The following is a 14,078-nucleotide window of genomic DNA, read 5'->3' on the forward strand; positions in this document are numbered from 1 at the left end:
AACACCCTACCCCAAGTTGTGATAACCCAGATTTTTTTCAAGATGTTGCCAATGCCGTCTAGACAACAAAAGATCCACTGGTATAGAATGCATATTGAACATAAGAAGTTCTCCTTGGATCAACAAGGCACTGAAAATTATCTATTTCAGTTACCAAAGAAGTGCTTTTTTAAAAAAAATTCTCTTTCTGCCGGATCTCTCTTCCCTCTTTCTTTCTCATGTTGTGGCCATTGCTTTTTTCTTTCTTTTTGCAAATGTACACAACTTTTAGGCTTTACATTACTGGCAAAGTATTTGCTTTGCTTAAGTTATAGAAATCATAATACTGCTGTCACACAAGAAAGCTACCCCCTGGCTATAAGACCTCAGGAACTTATTATTTTATAAATTTCCCTCTGTAATTTTTAAATATACATTTTTGTTCTTCCCAGAACAATCACAGCTGAGTCTATAGAAATAGATCAAGGTTGGTTAGGCAGTGGAGCCTGACATTATACTTGCCAATTTTCAGCACTAAAAATATGTAATGAGGGAATAACTAAAATTGTAGATAAGCAACATATATAAGGCAGGCTAGGGGAGAATATAGTGAGCATCTAGTAGTATCTACAGATGACTGAAGGAGTTTTGGAACAGTGAGTCTCAAACAAGTTGGTTATAATACAGAGCTTTTCAAATTGTACTACATATTAAAAATCACTTAGTAAGCCTAGCCCTGCATCCACTCCCAAGATTCTGATTAAATAAGTCTGGACTGGGGCTCCAGAAATATATTTTTAAGGTCCTCAGGCAATTCTAAAATATATTCAGGTTTGCTAATCTTTGCAATGTAGATGTCACCTGTGGAGGTTACGAAATATTGATTTATACGACGTGGGTTGGTTTCTATTTCCATAAACTTGGGATGTGTGCCCCAATAATAGTTTTCTTTAATTCTTCCTATGATTATTTTAGGTAATCACATTTATTAAGCAATTTCTTGGTAGAGAAAAGAAACCTGGAAGTGGAAATTTGTCTCTCTGTCAGGTTATTTAAAAGCGGGCAAGGCCCAGTATATTGGCAGGAGGGTGGAGAAACTTGGATAATAGCAGGAGGCTGATCAGCAGATGTGGCAAAAAGTAAGAGAAGGCTGCATTGGGAACCAGGGTCCAGGGCAGAACTCCAGGCCAGAAAATGAGACTGAATTAAGGGAAGGCCAAAAAAGAAACTAGTAACTGGATGGAAAAGATGATCAGCGATTGTAACAGTAATAGAAGTTGATGATTTTATTATGAAGAATAAGACACAAAATTAAAAGAAGTACATGTACTAATAGTCAGTAGGGCAGAAGGCTCAGCCTTCAATTACTTTGATTTATGTCATATCTTGATAGTAATCAGATTAAGCTTTGAGCCTGCATGTGAGAATTAAATGATCAGCTTACGATACTGGGGATCTTGGAGTAAAAGTGGGTAGTAAAATAGACAGTGAGCACTTTGCAGCTTTTGACATTCATGCTGCATGTATTTCTCTATTTCGAAACAGGATACTACACGTGTTTTTCAGGACCCAGATAACTTTTCATTTTGAAAATATGATGCTCATATTTTTTTCACATTTTAATGAGAAGACAAGCTATTATACATTTAGAAAAAACTTGTACATTAATTAAAGTCATTCCAATCATAGCAAAATCATGACCTGTTAACACAAGAGCATTTTTTATTTTCTTAAGTCTTCAACTAGAAACATTCAGAATCCACAAAACTCAAAGTCAATTTTGGAGTTGTTTTACATTTTCCAAAGTAGCAGTAGATATTTCCTCCCTTCAAATTGACTAGTTTTACATATTAGTATGTACAAGATAGGACAAAATTCCTAGAAAAGACTATTTACTTTTAACTAATAGCCAGTTATTAATGAAGGTCTACATTCAAAAACCGTTTGAAAAAACACATTTTGGTCACATAATAAGTGAACCATCATCTTTATTTTAACTCAAGTTTATAACGTAATAGTCAATCATTTCTTTTTATAAAAGTAATCTTCATATATCAAGGCTTTCACAGTTTCCAGAGCCATATAAATGTACTCAGGTGTTTTATTTGATGACACACAGTATAGGTGAGCACTTCGTCAGAGGTCCTGAGTTCAAAAGTCTTGTAATTTTTCCCCTTATTTTTCACTAGCTAAAGCTATTTTCCCAGAATTACTTAGATGTTCAACTACTCAGCCTCTCCATGCTCACAACCTTCACTTTTTTCTCTTTTTTCATAACTCCAATAACTTAAAGTATTACACAAATGAGTAATTGTTAAGCCACATACATTTGATTCTAGCTATTAAAATTAATGACATACAGTCTCACTGTTATCTGACTAAAAAGCACTCTTTTCATCTTGCAAAGAGAAAATATCTTTGTGTTTCTTGGCAATTTGTATGAGAGCCCTGTTTTAATAGAAGCACAAGATACATCCCTCCAGGTGTACATGCCTTTTTGAGAAATGATCAAATATAGTCAGCTATTAAATAGAAAATCAGCTCAAAGTTTTACAACTGTAGATTTTAACATAAATGCCTTGAGCTTTTTACCCTTGCTGTTTGCTGTTCCTGAAAGGAGTCTGTACTTCTTTTCATGGCTGGGCTCAAAGATGTTATTCATATCACACAGACATACACACACAGACACACATATACACACAAAAAATTGCTTCTCAGGTCCTAATCTGACTACTCAATTTATATTATATAATCTTTTGCTATTTTCTACAATCCATTGAAATTTTCTCATGCATGCATTTATTTGTTCACACTTTATTTTTTCTGTCTACTACACCTTTCCATCGTAGGAACAAGGACTTGATTTGTTCTTGTTCACCACAAGCTTGCCAACCATCTTGAAGAGCACCAGGCCCATTAGAGACACTTGATATTTATTGAATACATGTGAATAAGAGTGTATTATCCAATTGTCTGAATTTCAGTTTCCTCATCTTGAAAATGGTGATAAAGAAAATGTCTCTATCACATGATGGTTGTGAGGATTTCAAAAGATATTATGTCCAGGACAAATATGTTAGTTGTCATTAATGATGCATGTTGCAGAGTGAATGTTCAAGTGAATGTTCTAAATGCACATGTAGAAGTAGCTGCTCTCCATATGGTCATCATTAAACACTGTCCAGGAACATTGTTTTTGAACATGTGGGGGTCTATAGAATACATATCAGAATCACCCAGGCTACTTTTCTCCCTCTATGACTCAATCTAAGAATGAAAAATAGAAACTGTCTTTTTCAACAAGACCACTGGGCTACTTTATGTGCAGTAGAGTTTGAGAACCACTATCCTATATACCTTGATACCTGGACTAATGAATCTTCTAGGAAAAGATTCTTTTGTAATACATTCAATCCTGTTAAATGGGAAAAAAATCTTATCAATCATGAGCTTTGAGGTTTGTACCTATTCATACAACTTCTCTTTGTTCACACTCAGGCGATAGTAAATCTGTGTAACTCTTTAAACAATGTTGAAATCTTTGAAAATTACTTATTTTAAAACTACCATTTCTGTAGCTTTTTCATTGCGTAGTCTTGCCTTAGACAGCAAACTTTTTCTCTATTCAAACCCAGAATGATTTCTACCCTCTTTAAGGCTTTTTCTATATTAAAATAGAAAGAAACAAAACAAAACAAAAATTCTCCTATTCATCTTTACACTTGACATTTTAAATTATTCTTTAACAAAAGTAAGCATCAGAGTTAACATAGAAACATCATGCCTTTTATCTTTAATAATAACATAAATAAATAAATTACCTTTTTTTCCCAAAGGAAAAGCACCACAGTCACCAATATATTGACAGACAAATAATTTGTTATGTGGAGGATGGATGTGGAGCATTTTCATGCAATCAAATCAAGACTGATCCTTAGACAAATGAAATTTAACTTTTTTTTTTTTTTTTAAGAGAATCTGGAAGACATTAGATTCTGTCAAAGAAATAAATACATGGTTAAGAGTTAGAGGGCATGCAATATAAATGGTGATGGCCTAAAAAAGGAGGAACTATTTGTATTAAAGGCACCTGCATCATTTGTTTCACAGCTAAAGTTACTCTGTCACCTTACCCTGCCCAAAGAAGACATTCGTGCAAAATTTTGGAAATACATTTGTCTTTTCCCTTCCTATTTAACAATATTTCAGTAATATGTACACAACCCACCTAAATTTCACTTTCTAGAACACATCTCTAAGCCTCTTTTGTTACCTATGATCATTCCCTTTCTTGGGGTGGGAATATCACTGAAACACTGAAATTCATGAGCTTTATCAGTAGAGTTCCAACTGAAGATAAAGTCACCACACTGCGTTGTGTCTTTGCTACCGTGTGCCAAGGTCCATCTAAGGTCTTTTATGTTTTACTGGAGCTCAGTGACAATTTTATTTCTGAGAAAAAATCAAGAAATACAGTTATTATTAACATCAATTATAATATATTAATATTACTCCGATCTTATAATACATCAATAAATATAATTATATTTAAATTTTATACTTAATAAGGTGTGGGTATGTAAATACTGTACAGCTTTGTGTCATATGCATCTTCTTGTATGTCTTACCTCTGGTGCACTTGATGCATAAAAATCACATGTATTGTTAGGCATAAAATGATTATGTGATACATATTTAGTATTTTATATTTTTTAAAGTGTCCTATGTTAATAATTTATTAACCTTATTATTACAAAGCATGTTCAGTAACAAGAAAATGCAATTTTCTACCAAGAGCATATATATGGGACACTAATTTAGACTTGCAGTTCTAAATTCAGGTTTGTTATTTTTGTTTTTCCCATTTCACTCAGTCCCTAGTTGTTGGTTTTGTATTTCACTTAATTGGCAACATATGACTTGTTTTTGCTAATGTTTATTTTTTTGAAGAACATTTTATGTTAATGTACAACTCTAATTATATAAGTTAAATAAGAGATATAAAGTACTGGTTTCCTTTTCTATATGATGAAAGAGCTATTTTTTTTTTCTTTTACCTATACTGCGTGTATACATAGTTTTAGTTTTTTTTTTTTTTTTTTTTTTTTTAATTTGTTGCTCTTTCTCATTCTCTAAATTGAATATTATCATGGGAGATTGACCATAAAGTTTACATTAATGAAATCTCAATATCTTAGCAGGCCAATGAAGCAAGAACTTAATTTCTTCTGGAATAGTTATTATATTACCTAACATGTTACTTAGAAATATATTCTCAGATTACACATATACTTATGCAATATTTTCCTAAGTATTTCAAGTTGTATAACATAATTGTCAAACTATGTTAAATTGTCATTATGAGTTACATAATTGGGAATTATAATTAAATGTGAGACTATCATAACTGAAATTTAATTTAAACGAAAACATTCATCTGTTTTCCCATAAGATAGACTCAATAAATATGTTATGTTTTTAATTTGTTTGTGGTAATCAACAACTAAATTTGAGTAATAACAACAGAAATCAGTTTTTTTAAAGACCAATAATTTCAGTCTCAGCAATAGAATGGGTATGTGAAGGTCATTTATGTAACAACACTGGTTAGGTAATATACAACCAGGAATCACAAAGTAAACATGTTTCTCTGGTCATGATGAAAAAACACAATCCATATTCACGTATGTTCTACTTAGGAGAGTTCTTTTCTGTTTTCTGCCTGGATGTCTCTCAATTCTATGTTCTGGGATTGTAGATGGTTCTTCCAGTTTCAGAAATAGATTTCCCCATTAAGTTAAAGTTTGCTGTATATTTTGTTTTTATTTATGCTATATGATATCATTAATTATAGATCATCATAAGTTATATTGTTAGTCTTCCTCATTGATGCTTTTGTGTGTGTGTTTGTTGTGTGTGTGTGTGTGTGTGTGTGTGTGTGTGCTGGGAAGACATGCTGCAATACTCTGATTTAACCCTGTTATCCTCTAGAAATCCAGAAGCCTTTTTCTCATTCTCCCTTGAGCCCAAACCAGTCAGGCTTTTGATATGATTACTTTGTTTCCATTATTTTTCAAAATATTATTTTGGATTTAGGCAGTACATATAATGGTTTGTTACATCGATATTATATGCATAATGGTGAGGTTTGGGCTTCTAGTAGATCCATAACTCAAATATCTAACATTATACTCAATATGTAATTTTTCAACTCATTGCCTCCCCCACCCTCTACCTTTTTGGAGCCCCCAATGTTCATTATCTTCATCTTTATGTCCATGTATACTCCTTGTTTAGCTTCCACTTGTAAGTGAGAACATACAATATTTTATTTTCTGTTTCTGAGTTAGTTCACATAGGATAATGGTTTCCAGCTCCATCCACGTTCCTGCAAAGAAAATAATTTTATTCACTTTTATGGTTGCATAGTATTCCATAGTGTATATATACAATATTTTCTTTAGACAGTCAGCCTTTTGTGGACGCTTAGGTTGATTCCATGAAAAATTGTGCAATTTTGAATAGTGCTATGATAAACATATGAGTGCAGATATCTTAAGTATAATTATTTCTTTTCCTTTAGGTAGATATCCAATAGTGGGATTGCTAGGTCAAATGGTAGTTCTATTTTTATTTCTTTGAAATAATCTCTATACTGTTTTCCATAGAAGTTGAACTAATTTACACATCCACCAACTTTGTGCAAGCGTTTCTTTTTCTCTGCATTCACACCAACATCTGTTGTTTTTTAACTTTCTATTAAAAGTCATATGGACTGGTTGTAGTGGCTGAAACCTGTAATTCCAACAATTTGGGAGGTCAAGGAAGGAGAATTCCTTGAGCCCTGGAGTTCGAGACCGGCCTGGAGAACACAGTGAGACCCTGCTTCTACAAAAGAAAAATATACAAAATTAGCTGGGCATGGTTTCACACACCTGTAGTTCTAGCTACTTGAGAGGCTTAGGTGGGAGGATCACTTGAACCTGGGAGGTTGAGGCTTCGGTGAGCCATGATCATTCCACTGCACCCTAGCATTGGCAACAGAGTTATACCCTGTCTCAATAATACATATAATAATAAAAACAGTCATTCTGTCTGGTATAAGATGATATCTCAGTGTGATTTTAATTTCAATTTCTCTGATGATTAGTGATGTTGAGCATTTTTATCATGTACTTGTTGCCCCTTTGTATTTCTTTTTTTGAGAAATATCTGCTTATGTTTTTCGCCCAGTTTTTTTTTTTTTTTTTTTTTATTATACTTTAAGTTCTAGGGTACATGTGCATAAAGTGCAGGTTTGTTACATATGTATATTTGTGCCACGTTGGTGTGCTGCAGCCATCAACTCGTCAGCACCCATCAATTCATTGATTCTATCATGTATAACTTCCCAATGCAATCCCTCCCCCCACTCCCCTCCCCATGATAGGCCCCAGTGTGTGATGTTCCCCTTCCCGAGTCCATGTGATCTCATTCTTCAGTTCCCACCTATGAGTGAGAACATGTGGTGTTTGGCCTTCTCTTCTTGTGATAGTTTGCTAAGAATGATGGTTTCCAGCTGCATCCATGTCCCTACAAAGGATGCAAACTCATCCTTTTTTATGGCTGCATAGTATTCCATGGTGTATATGTGCCACATTTTCTTAATCCAGTCTGTCACAGATGGACATTTGGGTTGATTCCAAGTCTTTGCTATTGTGAATAGTGCTGCAATAAACATACGTGTGAATGTGTCTTTGTAGTAGACTAATTTATAATCCTTTGGGTATATACCCAGTAGTGGGATGGCTGGGTCATATGGTACATCTAGTTCTAGATCCTTGAGGAATTGCCATACTGTTTTCCATAATGGTTGAACTAGTTTACAATCCCACCAACAGTGTAAAAGTGTTCCTATTTCTCCACATCCTCTCCAACAACTGTTGTTTCCTGATTTTTTAATGATTGCCATTCTAACTGGTGTGAGATGGTATCTCATTGTGGTTTTGATTTGCATTTCTCTGATGGCGAGTGATGATGAGCATTTTTTCATGTGTCTGTTGGCTGTATGAATGTCTTCTTTTGAGAAATGTCTGTTCATATCCTTTCCCCACTTTTGGATGGGGTTGTTTGTTTTTTTCTTGTATATTTGTTTGAGTTCTTTGTAGATTCTGGATATTAGCCCTTTGTCAGATGAGTAGATTGCAAAAATTTTCTCCCATTCTGTAGGTTGCCTGTTCACTCTGATGGTAGTTTCTTTTGCTGTGCAGAAGCTCTTTAGTTTAATTAGATCCCATTTGTCAATTTTGGCTTTTGCTGCCTTGGCTTTTGGTGTTTTAGACATGAAGTCCTTGCCCATGCCTATGTCCTGAATGGTACTACCTAGATTTTCTTCTAGGGTTTTTATGGTATTAGGTTGAACATTTAAGTCTCTAATCCACCTTGAATTAATCTTCGTATAAGGAGTAAGGAAAGGATCCAGTTTCAGCTTTCTACTTATAGCTAACCAATTTTCCCAGCACCATTTATTAAATAGGGAATCCTTTCCCCATTTCTTGTTTCTCTCAGGTTTGTCAAAGATCAGATGGCTGTAGATGTGTGGAATTATTTCTGAGGACTCTGTTCTGTTCCATTGGTCTATAGCTCTGTTTTGGTACCAGTACCATGCTGTTTTGGTTACTGTAGCCTTGTAGTATAGTTTGAAGTCAGGTAGCGTGATGCCTCCAGCTTTGTCCTTTTGGCTTAGGATTGTCTTGGCAATGCGGGCTCTTTTTTGGTTCCATATGAACTTTAAAGCAGTTTTTTCCAATTCTGTGAAGAAACTCATTGGTAGCCTGATGGGGATGGCATTGAATCTATAAATAACCTTGGGCAGTATGGCATTTTCACAATATTGATTCTTCCTATCCATGAGCATGGTATGTTCTTCCATTTGTTTGTGTCCTCTTTGATTTCTCTGAGCAGTGGTTTGTAGTTCTCCTTGAAGAGGTCCTTGAAATCCCTTGTAAGTTGGATTCCTAGGTATTTTATTGTCTTTGAAGCAATTGTGAATGGAAGTTCATTCCTGACTTGGCTCTCTGCTTGTCTGTTACTGGTGTATAAGAATGCTTGTGATTTTTGCACATTAATTTTGTATCCTGAGACTTTGCTGAAGTTGCTTATCAGCTTAAGGAGATTTTGGGCTGAGACGATGGGGTTTTCTAAATATACAATCATGTCATCTGCAAACAGGGACAATTTGAATTCTTCTTTTCCTAACTGAATACCCTTGATTTCTTTCTCTTGTCTGATTGCCCTAGCCAGAACTTCCAACACTATGTTGAATAGGAGTGGTGAGAGAGGGCATCCCTGTCTTGTGTCAGTTTTCAAAGGGAATTTTTCCAGTTTTTGCCCATTCAGTATGATATTAGCTGTGGGTTTGTCATAAATAGCTCTTATTATTTTGAGGTACGTTCCATCAATATCGAATTTATTGAGCGTTTTTAGCATGAAGGGCTGTTGAATTTTGTCAAAAGCCTTTTCTGCATCTATTGAGATAATCATGTGGTTCTTGACTTTGGTTCTGTTTATATGCTGGATTATGTTTATTGATTTGCGAATGTTGAACCAGCCTTGCATCCCAGGGATGAAGCCCACTTGATCATCGTGGATAAGCTTTTCGATGTCCTGCTGAATCCGGTTTGCCAGTATTTTATTGAGGATTTTTGCATCGATGTTCATCAGGGATATTGGTTTAAAATTCTCTTTGTTTGTTGTGTCTCTGCCAGGCTTTGGTATCAGGATGATGTTGGCCTCATAAAATGAGTTAGGGAGGATTCCCTCTTTTTCTATTGATTGGAATAGTTTCAGAAGGAATGGTACCAGCTCCTCCTTGTACCTCTGGTAGAATTCAGCTGTGAATCTATCTGGTCCTGGACTTTTTTTGGTGGGTAGGGTATTAATAGTTGCCTCCATCTCAGAGCCTGCTATTGGTCTATTCAGGGATTCAACTTCTTCCTGGTTTAGCCTTGGGAGAGTGTAAGTGTCCAGGAAATTATCCATTTCTTCTAGATTTTCTAGTTGATTTGCGTAGAGGTGTTTATAGTATTCTCTGATGGTAGTTTGTATTTCTGTGGGGTCGGTGGTGATATCCCCTTTATCAATTGTTATTGCAGCTATTTGATTCCTCTCTCTTTTCTTCTTTATCAGTCTTGCTAGCGGTCTGTCAATTTTGTTGATCTTTTCAAAAAACCAACTCCTGGATTCATTGATTTTTTGGAGGGTTTTTTGTGTCTCTGTCTCCTTCAGTTCTGCTCTGATCTTAGTTATTTCTTGCCTTCTGCTAGCTTTTGAATGTGTTTGCTCTTGCCTCTCTAGTTCTTTTAATTGTGATGTTAGAGTGTCAATTTTAGATCTTTCCTTCTTTCTCTTGTGGGCATTGAGTGCTATAAATTTCCCTCTACACACTGCTTTAAATGTGTCCCAGAGATTCTGGTATGTTGTATCTTTGTTGTCATTGGTTTCAAAGAACATCTTTATTTCTGCTTTCATTTCGTTATGTACCCAGTAATCATTCAGGAGCAGGTTGTTCAGTTTCCATGTAGTTGAGCGGTTTTGATTGAGTTTCTTAGTCCTGAGTTCTAGTTTGATTGCACTGTGGTCTGAGAGACAGTTTGTTATAATTTCTGTTCTTGTACATTTGCTGAGGAGTGCTTTACTTCCAATTATGTGGTCAATTTTGGAATAAGTGCGATGTGGTGCTGAGAAGAATGTATATTCTGTTGATTTGGGGTGGAGAGTTCTATAGATGTCTATGAGGTCCGCTTGGTGCAGAGATGAGTTCAATTCCTGTATATTCTTGTCAACTTTCTGTCTCGTTGATCTGTCTAATATTGACAGTGGAGTGTTGAAGTCTCCCATTATTATTGTATGGGAGTCTAAGTCTCTTTGTAAGTCTCTAAGGACTTGCTTTATGAATCTGTATTGGGTGCATATATATTTAGGAGAGTTAGCTCTTCCTGTTGAATTGATCCCTTTACCATTATGTAATGGCCTTCTTTGTCTCTTTTGATCTTTGATGGTTTAAAGTCTGTTTTATCAGAGACTAGTATTGCAACCCCTGCTTTTTTTTGTTCTCCATTTGCTTGGTAGATCTTCCTCCATCCCTTTATTTTGAGCCTATGTATGTCTCTGCATGTGAGATGGGTCTCCTGAATACAGCAGACTGATGGGTCTTGCCTCTTTATCCAGTTTGCCAGTCTGTGTCTTTTCATTGGAGCATTTAGTCCATTTACATTTAAAGTTAATATTGTTGTGTGTGAACTTGATCCTGCCATTATGATATTAACTGGTTATTTTGCTCGTTAGTTGATGAAGTCTCTTCCTAGCCTCGATGGTCTTTACATTTTGGCATGTTTTTGCAATGGCTGGTACCGGTTGTTCCTTTCCATGTTTAGGGCTTCCTTCAGGGTCTCTTGTAAGGCAGGCCTGGTGGTGACAAAATCTCTAAGCATTTGCTTATCTGTAAAGGATTTTATTTCTCCTTCACTGATGAAACTTAGTTTGGGTGGATATGAAATTCTGGGTTGAAAATTCTTTTCTTTAAGAATGTTGAATATTGGCCCCCACTCTCTTCTGGCTTGTAGAGTTTCTGCTGAGAGATCTGCTGTTAGTCTGATGGGCTTCCCTTTGTGGGTAACCCAACCTTTCTCTCTGGCTGCCCTTAAGATTTTTTCCTTCATTTCAACTTTGGTGAATCTGGCAATGATGTGTCTTGGAGTTGCTCTTCTCGAGGAGTATCTTTGTGGCGTTCTCTGTATTTCCTGAATTTGAATGTTGGCCTGCCCTACTAGGTTGGGGAAGTTCTCTTGGATGATATCCTGAAGAGTGTTTTCCAACTTGGTTCCATTTTCCCCCTCACTTTCAGGCACCCCAATCAGATGTAGATTTGGTCTTTTTACATAATCCCATACTTCTTGCAGGGTTTGTTCATTTCTTTTTCTTCTTTTTTCTTTTGGTTTCTCTTCTCGCTTCATTTCATTCATTTGATCCTCAATCGCTGATACTCTTTCTTCCAGTTGATCGAGTCGGTTACTGAAGCTTGTGCATTTGTCACGTATTTCTTGTGTCATGGTTTTCATCTCTGTTATTTCGTTTATGACCTTCTCTGCATTAATTAGTCTAGCTGTCAATTCTTCCACTCTTTTTTCAAGATTTTTAGTTTCTTTGTGCTGGGTACGTAATTCCTCCTTTAGCTCTGAGAAGTTTGATGGACTGAAGCCTTCTTCTCTCATCTCGTCAACGTCATTCTCTGACCAGCTTCGATCCGTTGCTGGCGATGGGCTGTGCTCCTTTGCAGGGGGAGATGCGCTCTTATTTTTTGAATTTCCAGCTTTTCTGCCCTGCTTTTTCCCCATCTTTGTGGTTTTATCTGTCTTTGGTCTTTGATGATGGTGACGTACTGATGGAGTTTTGATATAGGTGTCTTCCTGTTTGATAGTTTTCCTTCTGACAGTCAGGACCCTCAGCTATAGGTCTGTTGGAGATTGCTTGAGGTCCACTCCAGACCCTGTTTGCCTGGGTATCAGCAGCAGAGGTTGCAGAAGATAGAATATTGCTGAACAGCGAGTGTACCTGTCTGATTCTTACTTTGGAAGCTTCCTCTCAGGGGTGTACTCCCCCCTGTGAGGTGTGGGGTGTCAGACTGCCCCTAGTGGGGGATGTCTCCCAGTGAGGCTACTCCGGGTTCAGTGACCCACTTGAGCAGGCAGTCTGTCCATTCTCAGATCTCAATCTCCGTTTTGGGAGATCCACTGCTCTCTTCAAAGCTGTGAGACAGAGTCGTTCGTGTCTGCTCAGGCCTCTGCTCTTTCCACTGTTGTTTTTTAGCTGATCCCTGTCCCCAGAGGTGGAGACTACAGAGACAGGCAGGCTTCCTTGAGCTGCTGTGAGCTCCACCCAGTTCGAGCTTCCCAGCGGCTTTGTTTACCTACTTAAGCCTCAGCAATGGCGGGCACCCCTCCCCCAGCCTCGCTGCTGCCTTGCGGTTATATCGCCGCAGACTGCTGTGTTAACAATGAGGGAGGCTCCGTGGGCGTGGGACCCTCCCGGCCAGGTGAGGGATATATTCTTCTGTTGTGCTCATTTGCTTAGAGCGTGGTATTGTGGTGGGAGTTACCCGATTTTCCAGGTGTTGTGTGTCTCAGTTCCCCTGGCTAGGAAAAGGGATACCCTTCCCCCTTGTGCTTCCCAGGTGAGGCGATGCCTCGCCCTGCTTCAGCTCTTGCTGGTCAGGCTGCAGCAACTGAGCAGCACGGATTGTCCGGCACTCCCTAGTGAGATGACCCCAGTACCTCAGTTGAAGATGCAGAAATTACCTGTCTTTTGAGTCGCTGGCGCTGGGAGTTGGAGACTGCAACTGTTCCTATTCGGCCATCTTGCTCTGCCCCTTTTGCCCAGTTTTTAATGGAGTTGTTTATTTTTTTTCTTGATGAGTTATTGGGTTCCCTGTAGATTATGGATATTAATCATTTTCTGGAGGCATAGATTGCAAATATTTTCTCCCATTCTGTGGGTTGTCTGTTTATACTGTTGACTCTTTCTTTTGCTGTGCAGAAGCTTTTTCGATTATTTAAGTCCCGTTAGCTTATTTTTGTTTTTGTTGCACTTGCTTTTAAGGTCACCATAAATTCTTTGCCTAGGCCAATGACCAATATAGTCTTTCCTAGGTTTTAGTCTAGGATTTTTACCCTCAGACAAATGAAATTTCACATTTTCCATTTAGGTCTTTGATCCATCTTGAGTTAATTTTCATATGGTGAGAAACAGTGGTCCAGTTTCATTCTATTACAAACGGTTATCCAGTGTTCCCAGAACTAATTATTGATTAGGGTATTCTTTCTTTGTTGTTTACTTTCATTTACTTTATAAAAGATCCGGTTGGTTGTAGGTATGTATTTTTATTTCTGAGTTCTATATTCAGTTTTATTTATGTATGTTTCTATTTTTTTTTACGAGTACTATCCTGTTAGCCTTTTCTCGTCCTGCTATAAGTAAATACCTGAGACTGCCTAATTTATATAGTAACGTGGTTTATTTTGGGTCACAGTTCTGCAGGCCGTAAAAGAAGCATGATACTGGCA

The sequence above is a fragment of the Rhinopithecus roxellana genome, chromosome 1, assembly GCF_007565055.1.
Source record: "Rhinopithecus roxellana isolate Shanxi Qingling chromosome 1, ASM756505v1, whole genome shotgun sequence".
Classification (NCBI taxonomy): Eukaryota; Metazoa; Chordata; class Mammalia; order Primates; family Cercopithecidae; genus Rhinopithecus; species Rhinopithecus roxellana.